We start from the raw sequence: 10,443 nt of genomic DNA on the forward strand, positions 1-10,443 counted from the left end.
GCGGCCGCCCCGTCGGGGCACGCGGCGCCGGTCCCGACGGGTTCCGTGAGGCCTTTCGCTAGCTTCAGGAACGGGCCGGCTCCGCGAAGCAGGGAGGGTACGGCCGCCCCGAGGGGACGGGATGGGGAGGGCAGCGCGGCCGGTGGACCCGCATTGCCCGTCGCAGGGCACCGATCGGGCCCCGTCGCGAAGCTCGCCGGAGTGGAAGGATAAACACTGCGCGGGGCTCCAGCCCTGCGCGGCGCAAATCAAAGCGGGCATCGCGAGCCGCGGACTATTTTCAAAGCAAACGGCGCAGAGGCGCTTCCTGCGCGCAGGCGGCCTTAAGGCTCCGCTTCCGGGGGGGGCAGCCGGGGGGGTCCTGCTCTCCCAGCTCCCCCACCCTCGCACAGAGCCGCTGCCAGGCCTGTCGGCTGCAGAGCGGGACGGCGCAAACAGCGCGCAGATGACGCGCAGCACCGTGCGCACCGCCTTTCTGTCCGCAGAGCCCTGCGTACGGCCCGGTTCTGCATTCTCTACCGGGGAGAGCTTGCAGGTAGGTGGGGAAGGCCGAAGGGAAAGCCCTGGAAGTAAATGCTGGACATAAGAAGAGACGGGGCCGCGCAGGTGGGAGCGGAGCCCGGCGCACTTCGGTCGGCTCCCTCCGGGCGCGCTTGACCTCGCAGTAAGCTTGTCACAGCACAGCCAGCCCGAGGAGCAGCCCGGGCCCGCCCTCACCTCACTTTGCTCTGCTTTCATCGGCAGGAAGGGGTTAATCCCCTCTCGCCCCCCCCCCCCCCCCTTCACCTCCCAGGACAGATTTCACACTGTGTCCAGGTCAGCCAAAAAGGGGAGGAAATGGGGAACAGCAGAATGATTAATTCTACCTGCTTTTCCCATGAGTGATCACCTGCTTTTGGGGTCATGAATAGCAGGTAGCTCTCCCCGTCTCCAGCTCTGAGAGGCTCATTTGTTTGGTGACAGCTGAGTGACAAGACCTGAAACCTGAGCCCTCAACTTTGCCTGATGTGTGGATAAAACCCTGGATGTTCCCTCAAACATTTCAGGAAATGAAAGTTGTAACGCGATCCCTTGCGCGCCCACATCTCCCCCAGCAACACACAAAAGCTCAAAGGAACCTTCTCGGATTAAATTCAGCCTGGAGAGGATGGAAGGAAAATGGAGAGCAGGCTGAGAGGGCTGGGGCTGGCAGGCATTTCTGCAGCCCTTATTGGAAATGTCTGTCCAAAGCAGGGATTTGGAAAGGTCACCTCTACCATAAGTGCCTTTCGCCCCGCAGAGCCACACGGGGAGCCCGCTTCTCCCCAGCCCACCTCTGCCTGCAGAGCACTGGAGGGTTATGCTGAGATTCCCTGGGCAGGAAATTCGGTGTGTAAAAACCAGTGCCAAGCAGGGAAGCCACCCCCCTCCTCACTCCTCATTTCATTTCCCGGGTCACATTTAGAGAGTATCATCCTGTGGCAGCGTTTGCAGACAGCATGCCTGCTCTGCCCCTACCCTGCCATGAGCTCTCCATCCCCATTCCCAAAACAGGGCAGGTACAGCCCCGCTCTCAGTCCTAGCACCCTGGTCACGCAGCAAATGGCAGATGCTCGCTCAGCCAATGCATTTAAATCCACCAATTTTAGGACTGAGCACCGACATTCACAGCTGTGTGGGAGCGATGGTGCAGGTGGGGACCTCTGTGCTCCGTGTCCATGCAGCCCAGGCACCAAGCTGCCAGCACCTCACCGATGAGCGCTGCAGCTGGGATGGTGCAGGGAGAGGAATTGGGATGGGGCATCCATCCATATTGCAGGCAGTTCTGCGGTGCCGGCTGTCACGAGGCAGGCGGTCTCACCCAGCCATAGACAAAGCCCCATTCAGCAGCTGTTTGACTATTACTGAGGTGCTGAACACTCCGCAGAGCTGCAAAGAAAACTTAGCACGTGCACCGCGATAACGCTTCACCTTTGCCCTCTTCCCTTGCTGACGCTTTCCTGCAGCAGACAGGGAGCAGTGCAGGAGTGCTGTATGGGAACAGGTGGGAGCCCTCACTGAGTGCTCCTCTGTCAGGAGCTGTGCACAAAGGATGAGCTGTGGCTGCTGTGCTGGGTCTGTATGGTGCCTCCGGGGAGCCCAGGGCAGCCTCTGGCATTTGCTCCCAGCTCCTTACATGGGGGCTGAACGCTATCCAAAGCATATAATCCCAACCCTAATAATGAGGTTAAAGAGATGGATTTAGTTCAATTACAGTTTCCTGTGTTTGCTGGTCCTCAGCTTCCTGAAAGTGTCTCTGTGGGCAGAGGGGCTCCTTTCTCTACCTGCAGGAGCTCTTTGCATCCAACAGCTGGGCGCAAGCCGCTTTTTCATGGCTTTAAACTGAAAGAGGGAAGATTTAGGAGGAAATTCCTTACTCAGGGGTCGGTGAGGCCGTGGCACTGCTGCCCAGAGCTGTGGGTGCCCCATCCCTGGAGGTGCTGAGGCCACGGATGGGGCCCTGGGCAGCCTGAGCTGCAGGGAGGGGAGGGACAGCCAACCAAGGTCCCTTCCAACCCAACCATGTTGGGATTCCATGGTTCTGTGGTCTTGAAGGTCCCTTCCAAACCAATGTAATTGCATTCTGTGATTATATGCTTCCATGATCCTCTGCCTTTGTACAGTGCTACCTGCTCAGGCTGAAGGCTGTGAGCTGGGATAGGAACTGCGCCTTCAGCCTTGTAACAAGGCACCATGGCTTATCATTATGTAACTCAATATTACTAATCACACAACACAAAAAACAATGGAATAAAACACAATGCCCAATGAGGCCTGTGGCTAACACTCCCTGAAGAAATAGTCTGTTTTCTAGAACCAAACAAACAAAAAAAAAATCAACAACCAAGGAAATCAGAAACAATTGAAAATGAAATCACATCTGCAAACCATCAGCGCTCTCCTCCTGAGCCCTGGGGATGCAGCCCCACTGCTGGGTGCAGGACCCACAGAAGGGCAAAGCTTCAGCATTTGTTCAGTGGAAGGAGGGGTCACATCACACTGGAACAAATCAGAGATTTATGGAGGGAATGAAGATCTTCCTATTCCTGATTGACCAGGCTGCTTTAAAGCAGGAGGAAAAGAGGCAAAATGAGCAGCAGCACCTGAAAGGTGTGGGTAGGATGGAGCTGTAATTCATTATCTGGGGAGCTCAGTGTGTGCAGTGTGGCCCCTGCACTGTGATGTAATGCCATAAAAGCCACGAGCAGGGCAGGAGCTGCAGAGGTGGTCACCAGGAGAACCCAAAACCCATAAAGGGGAAAATGAATGCAGCACACGGAGCCATCCTGGTGCACGCAGGGGCAATCTGTACTTACACAGCCCCACCTGAGCTGGGTATCTGTGCCTCCAATCTGCATGCTACAATTGTTCTCCCCTGGAAATCCCAACCGCAGGGACTGCTGGCAGCTCAGCTGGAGCCAGAGTGTCCACCTGAGCCCTGGGGTGCTTTCATGTGGCAAAGAAACCACAGGGCCATTTTCTTGAAATAACAAGAGAGGAACAGAGAAGCTGCTGGGGGAGAAGGAGCAAACGGTGCCATCACTGTGGGTGCGGGCCGCTGGCCTCATGCCAGCCACCAGAGCAGGGGTGAGATGTCCCAGTGGGGTGACAGCTGCCACCTGCCATGGGAGAATGGTCCCCAAAGCAGGCTGGTTTTTAGGGATCTGCCCAAACTTGGCTGTTTTTCATTGCAAACTATTTTAGAGCTGGTGTCCGGGGTGTGGGAATTGTGTGGGGGATGTTGGAAGCGGTCATCACCGGTGTGACACTGCGTGCTTTGAGAGTTGCTTGGGTGGAACAGTGCATGATTAATGTCTGCACTGGGCGGGAGATGGAATACATGACCGTGTCACACCCAGATATGTGGATGTGTAGAGATAGAGCTGCTCACTGGAAGGACCCATCGCATAAGCCATTGCCATGGGGTAGAAGAGCAGGATTAGGTCGAAGTAACATTGTGGGTTTGTGCCTATGGTGGTTCAGGAGGCAGCTGCAGGACACGTGTCTGGGCACAGGGGTGGGCAGCTCCCTCTGGTCCGCACATCGACCTGGGCTCCTCTTGAAACAAAAAGCTGGAAAAAATGTTTTTTTGGGGGAAATCCCAGCAAGAGTCAAGTGATGCTGGAGGGGGAGTCTCCTTCTGTGGAGGTGGCACTCAGAGAACTGTTTGTATCTGCCTGGTGTGCCGAGCTCCGAGCATCATGGGGCTGTGTGAGCACACAGAGCCCCCCAGGGGAGGTTGGTGGGCACAGGGGTCCCAGCCCCTACCAAACCCCTAAACCAGTACACAGCCCAGTGTGTGACAGTGGGTTGTAGGCAAGAAAGGGATGAGCTCAGCCAGGCTCCAGCGGCCCATGGGGTCATGGTGGTGTCTCCTCAACAGCTTGGCTTCATTGAGGACGAAGACATCCCAGTGCAGACGGACACCGAGCACCCAGCATGCACACAGAGTTGTTGGGGTGATGAGTGACAAAGCTCTCTGGCCCTGCCCACGGCCAGCGCAGCTCTCAGCAGCCCTTCCTTCTCCAGGGCTTAGCATTTCTGGCAAAGCTCACGCAGAATGAGAACGCCTGTAATTTTCTGAAATTCCTTAATCCTGCTCATTTTCTCCCTTTCCCCGGGAGATCAGCAGCCGCAGTGGTCTCCCCGAGCCCACCCACCAATTACAAGACATGAGCTCAGCCAACTGCCGGCCAGAAACAACATCACGGGGCCGCGCAGCTCAGCAGCACCGCTCGTGTTTCTGACTCCTCTGTGCTGCAGCTGCTGGAAGGCGAATCACAATGAGCCCTGCAGTGCTCCAGCGGCCGAACCGAAGGGAGAAAGGCAGAAAACAGCCTTTTCTTCTCCCTTCTACAACCACCCTGTCTTCCCATGAGGGACTGACCCTAAAATTTCTGCACAGCTCCTTTAGGTCTCTCCCTTTTCCTTTTGGCTGCCACTTCTCACCAAACTTGAACCTGTGAGTTGGTGGTTGGACTAGATAGCTTTATTTGTATTTCCTTACTTAATGATTTCCAACCTTAATATCACAGAATCACAGAATGGCCAGGGTTGGAGGGGACCTCAAGGATCACGAATCTCCAACCCCCCACCGCAGACAGGGCCACCAACCTCCCTATTTAATACCAGCCCAGGCTGCCCAGGGCCCCATCCAACCTGGCCTTGAACACCTCCAGGGATGGACGGGGCATCCACAGCCTCTCTGGGCAGCTGTTCCAGCACCTCACCACTCTCTCTGTAAAGAACTTCTCCCTGACATCCAACCTAAATCTTCCCTCCCTCAACTTAAAACCATTTCTCCTTGTCCTGCTGTTACCAACCATTTCAAAGAGTTGACTCCCCTCCTAAAGTTTCTACGATCATCTCTCAAATTCACCCCAAAAGGCCCTGCATTGGGACAGTGCTGGGAGAATGGGAGTTGGTAGCAGGAAGGTGGCATTTAGCACCTTTAGAGGAGTAGGATCAGACAGAGCCCCAAAGAGGATGGGCTAAAGATAAAGGCTGAGCTCATGGAGAGCTGAGCAGTGGTGACATGTGCCTCACTGCGTGCTCAGCAGGCACAGCTGGAAGCACTGGTGGGCAGGTCTTTGGCCAGCATAAAGCTGTGCAGTGCATGGAAGGGCGTTTTGTTTTGGTTTGGTTTAATTCTATGTTCACATTCAAGGATTTACAGTAAGTCAGGTTCCTTTCCTGTACTGCCCTGGTTTGTGGTGCTGGGTGTTCTGCCTGGGCTGCCTTCCTATTGGTATGTGAAGGGGACACTCTTTAGCAGGGTCAGTTGTGGCAGAGCAAAGGGAAGTGGTTTCAAACTACAACAGGGGAGATTTAGAATGGATATAAGGAATTAGTGTTTTACACTAAGGGTGGTGGGGCAAGGGTTGCCCAGGGAGGTGGTGGTTATCCCATCCCTGCAGACTCCCAAGGTCAGGCTGGGTGGGCTCTGAGCACCTGATGGAGCTGTGGGTGCCCCTGCTCATTGCAGGAAGGTTGGATGGCCCTTAAAAGTCCTTTCCAACTCAAACCATTCTACGATTCCACCTCCATTTCTTGAACGCTGCGGTGTTCGCGGGGCTGCAGTGCCACCTGCTGTCACCGCGGCCCTTTGCTGGGGACACGGCCGGTTCCTCGGCCTCGCAACCCGAGCTTGGCCCCTTCCCCGGCTCCGGAATGGGTTTGTCCGCCGGAAAACAGAACAGATGAAAGGCGGTGGGCAAAGCCAATGTTATGTCGAAGGGATGGAGAGCTACCCGTGGGATATCCCTACATCACGGCAGCCCGGGACGCTGCAGATATTGGGCTGTGGTTTCCTTCTGGACGTCCTCCTTGACACAGCTGCCCAGGGAGTGATGGGGTCACCGTCCCTCGAGGTGTTCCAGAACCGTGGAGATGTGGCACTGGGCAGTGGGGGGGGGGTGGGCTGGGGACAGACCGGATGATCTTAACGACCTTTTCTGACCATAATGCCCGTATGATCCCAGTGCCTAAGTGGGTTCTGCAGGGGCTTCAGCTGGTGTGACTCTGGTTCTCTCTGCTCCTCACTGCAGGAACAATCTGGGTTTTGCACCATGTGCATGTGCTGACATGGCCCTGAGCTGGTGGCCCACTTGTACTTCTCTCCCCCAACCTGTTTTCAGCCTAAAAAGCCCCAAATCCTCTCCTGGTTCACCCACTGCTGCCCCTTGTCTAGGAGAGAGCTGCTTTGCCCAAAGGGAATGGGGAGTTCATGGCTGATGTTCTCTGGTTGTTCTTCCATTTACACTGAAAAAAGAATGGAAATCTAAAGGAAAAAATAAGAGAGGGAAAAAAAAAAAAACCCAAACCCAATGGGTAGAGAGGCTATAGCTGCTGAAAAATAAACATTTGGGGTAAAAAAAAATGCAAGTGTGAGCCAGCTCCAGGCTGCACGGGCAGCGTGTAGAAACAATAGAAAGTTTGGAGGAAATCAGATACTCACCATGAAAATGTGGGATTTGTAGCTGAGTGAACGTTGCCATGGAAAAGCCATGTCTGTGCAGCCCCGTGGCATGAGCTGCACTGATGCCATGCAGATGAGGGGGTGGGCAGGGCTGGGGGCTGCCCTCTACCTGTGTGAGTTATTGCATGAATTGTGTTCATTTGGCACAAAGGAGAGCTGAAAGCTGCCCACAGAGCAAACCAACCCTCTTTTCCCCAGAGGAGATGTGCAGCATTGGTGCATCTCCACCATTTGGCATTTTGGGAATGGTGTTTCCTTACAGCACCAGCAGGGCTGGCGGTGTTGAACAGCCCTCATTGGGCTCAGCCAAAATGAAACAGGGAAAGGAAAACTAAGGGGAAACTTGGCATCGGCCGCTCCTCTCACTGGGCTGTGAGGAAGCGGCACACGGAGAAGCAGTCACATTCCCTGCACTGTGTCCTGGGGAGCCGAGGCAGTGGGCCAGGGGAGATGGAGCCTGGAATGGGTTGTGTGCTGTAAGCCAGGAGCTGGGAGTGGGAGAACAACGTGTGGCCCCGTCCCTCCTCCTCCTCACCGTCCCTCCAAAGACGTAAATGCCTCTCCATCGTACCCCGCTCCACCACTGCATCTCGGCAGGCCAAGCATTCACTCAGTGCCAAGCAGGCGGGCGGCTCGCTTTCCTGGCATGTGTCCTCCTTGGCTCCCTGCTCAGACCCACGTCTTCCACTATTTAGTTATTTATTTATTAATGTTTCCCCTCTCTTTAAAATTCGTCATTGGTTTTAATTAGGTGGCCACGGGCTTTGCAGCCCTGGTGCCCATCCAAGAGCAAAAAGCAGAGGTCTGAGCGCCGGTACCCGGCATGGGGCAGCCAAAATCACCTTCCCTCCTCCCAAAAACAAGGCTCAGAGATACTCAAAGTGTTTTATTTTGTACCGCCTCTGGTCACCCAAGTGCATCTCCACAGAAAGCACCTCCAGGGGGCCCGCTATGGAAATACCACCTTGGGGGGAGCAGCAGGGATCAGGACGTGGGGAGCCCCCAGTGGGGTATCCCAATACAAGGGGGAATGGATAGAGAGGGGTGAATCCCAGACCAGCAGAACTGAGTCCCCACAGCCCCAGGAGCCCCAGAACTGCCCCCCCTCCCTTTGCCCCAATGTTTTTCTTTCATTTTATTTTTAGACCCGCTGCTCCCGTTAGCTCTTTTCTATTTGTTTTTGGTTCTTATTATTCCTGGCTTCTCCCAGTGTTTTGCTTTCCTTCCTTAGCCCTCGCCCGGATGTTTATTCTCCCTGCGTGTTTTTGAGCATTCCCAAGGTGCCTCCTGGCTGAAAGATGGGGAGGGCTGTCAGCATCGCCCCAGAGCTGCAGTGTTGTGCTCCCCGGGGTCAATGGGGATAGGACCTTCACCTCCGCGTCCCATTTGTTCTGGGTTCCCCTGTTAAAGTCTTAATTCCAGTGCAAAGGCACAGAGTTCCCTTTGTTTTCTTCTTTTGGGGTTCATCTGCATTCCTCTTCCCCTGAAATTTGCGTTATGGACTTTAAAGGGCTTCAGGGAGCTCTGTGCCTCTATATGGGGATTTTTATTGCTCGACTTCAAAGCGGTGCAATAACAGAGCGGGCGCTCAGGTAGGGAAAGGCTCTTTCTTCTCTCCATCTGTGGAGGTGTGCCATGGGACACGACGGCATCCCCACACACACAGAGTTAGGGGGCTTGGGGGTGGAAAACAGAGGGGGCTGAGAACTTTGCATCAAAATATTGTTGGTTTTGGATGGGAAAAGAACAGCGTACACAGCCCAAAGTCATTATCCCTTAGGCTTAGAGGGGAGAAAAAGCAGAAGGAAAAGCATTTAGGATGTAAGCACAGTGCGTTTGCTCTCCTTGCTGCATTTGGTCCAGCAGAAGGAGTAGGAGAGCTCAGCGCTGCAGGGAGCAGGGCATATCCCTCCCAGCCAAGAGCCTGGCAATAAAATGCAGTTTTCTGCATGTGTGTCTTTTATGAATGTTTCATCCCCCAGGAAGGATGGGCACTGTGTTGCCTGCTTGTGGCCTGGGATGAAAGAGAACGCTGAAAAACCACGGGACACCCATCCCATCCCATGCTTAGGATCCTGCTCCAGCTCCAGCCCTACTGATGGCACAGAAATCATCGGTGCACACAAAGCACAGGCATATAAATGGCCATGTGTCTGCAGGGGTCACCTCATACCTTAGGGTCTGGTTTTCACCCCACCAGTGCAGGGTGCAACCGCTTTGCCATCTCCTCCATCCACTGCCTTCATTAAAAAGTGGAAGGCGGGGGATTTTTTATAGGATCATTAAGGTTGGAAAAAACCTTGAGACTGTTCAGTCCAACCCCAGCCCACTCCCACCATGCCCACCACCGGTGTCCCTCAGTGCCACATTCCCATGGTCCTGGAACCCCTGCAGGGATGCTGACCCCCACCCCTCCCTGTGCAGCTGTGCCACTGCACCACCACTCCTCCTGGGAAGAAATGTTTCTTAATATCCAACCTAAACCCTCCTTGGTGCAACTTAAGGCCATTACTTTTCATCCTGTGGCCTCATGGACCAATATAAAGAATACTACCTGAAAGGGGAATGCTGAGAAGGGGCTGCAGGCACATGGGGACACAGCATCTCCATCACAGGGGAACGTTGCCACACTCAGGTGGCAGTCACCACCTCCCAGGGAAGGCTGCTCCAATTTTGCAAGCCCCACAGATGAGACAGGAAGGAGAAAGCTCAATTCCTGTATCTCTGACAGGTGAGCTCTGACCTGCTTTGCACTACAGCCAAATGTTGAATTGTAGGGATGCAGCCACATCTCTGCACACCCTGAGAGGAAAGTTCCACAGCTGCCTGCCTGGAATCCACAGGAGCTGGATCTCATTTGATGTATTGTAATTCAGCTTGCAGGTTTTGTTGCTCCCTTCTCATCCTCCAGCAAAACCAATACCTTGGGGTCCTTCTATAGACCCCATTTCCACGCACCTGCTGGCTCTACTGCTCCTTTAGGGCTGCCCTTAGGGCTGCCAGTAGGTGTGGGATGCTCTGCTCCTCCTGGGCCACCCTTTATGAAGAAGAAGCACTGTGACTGCATTCCATGGGAACTGTGAGTACACTACATGCTGAAGGCACTCTCCCAAGGAAGCTGTGGGTGCCCCATCCCTGGAGGTGCCCAAGGCCATGGATGGGGCCCTGGGCAGTTGGTGGTGGGCATCACCCCAGCCCATGGCAGGGGTGGGGATGGAGAGGCTGTAAGGTCTCTTTCAACCCAAGCTGTTCTTTGATTCCACGGTTCAGTGATTCCTTGAGCAGGGAGGCACCCGGCCCCATTCCAGACCGTCCCCTCCCGTCAGCACCCAACCCGCTGCCTGCCCTCTTCCTGCTGCCCGCGGGTGACCCCGCCGTTCTGCCCTCCCTCCACACGGGGGCGCTGTTGCCCCATTTCTCCTCGGCCGCCCCTCCGAGCACCGCCC

The sequence above is a fragment of the Tympanuchus pallidicinctus genome, unplaced genomic scaffold (assembly GCF_026119805.1).
Source record: "Tympanuchus pallidicinctus isolate F22 unplaced genomic scaffold, pur_lepc_1.0 scaffold3, whole genome shotgun sequence".
Classification (NCBI taxonomy): domain Eukaryota; kingdom Metazoa; phylum Chordata; class Aves; order Galliformes; family Phasianidae; genus Tympanuchus; species Tympanuchus pallidicinctus.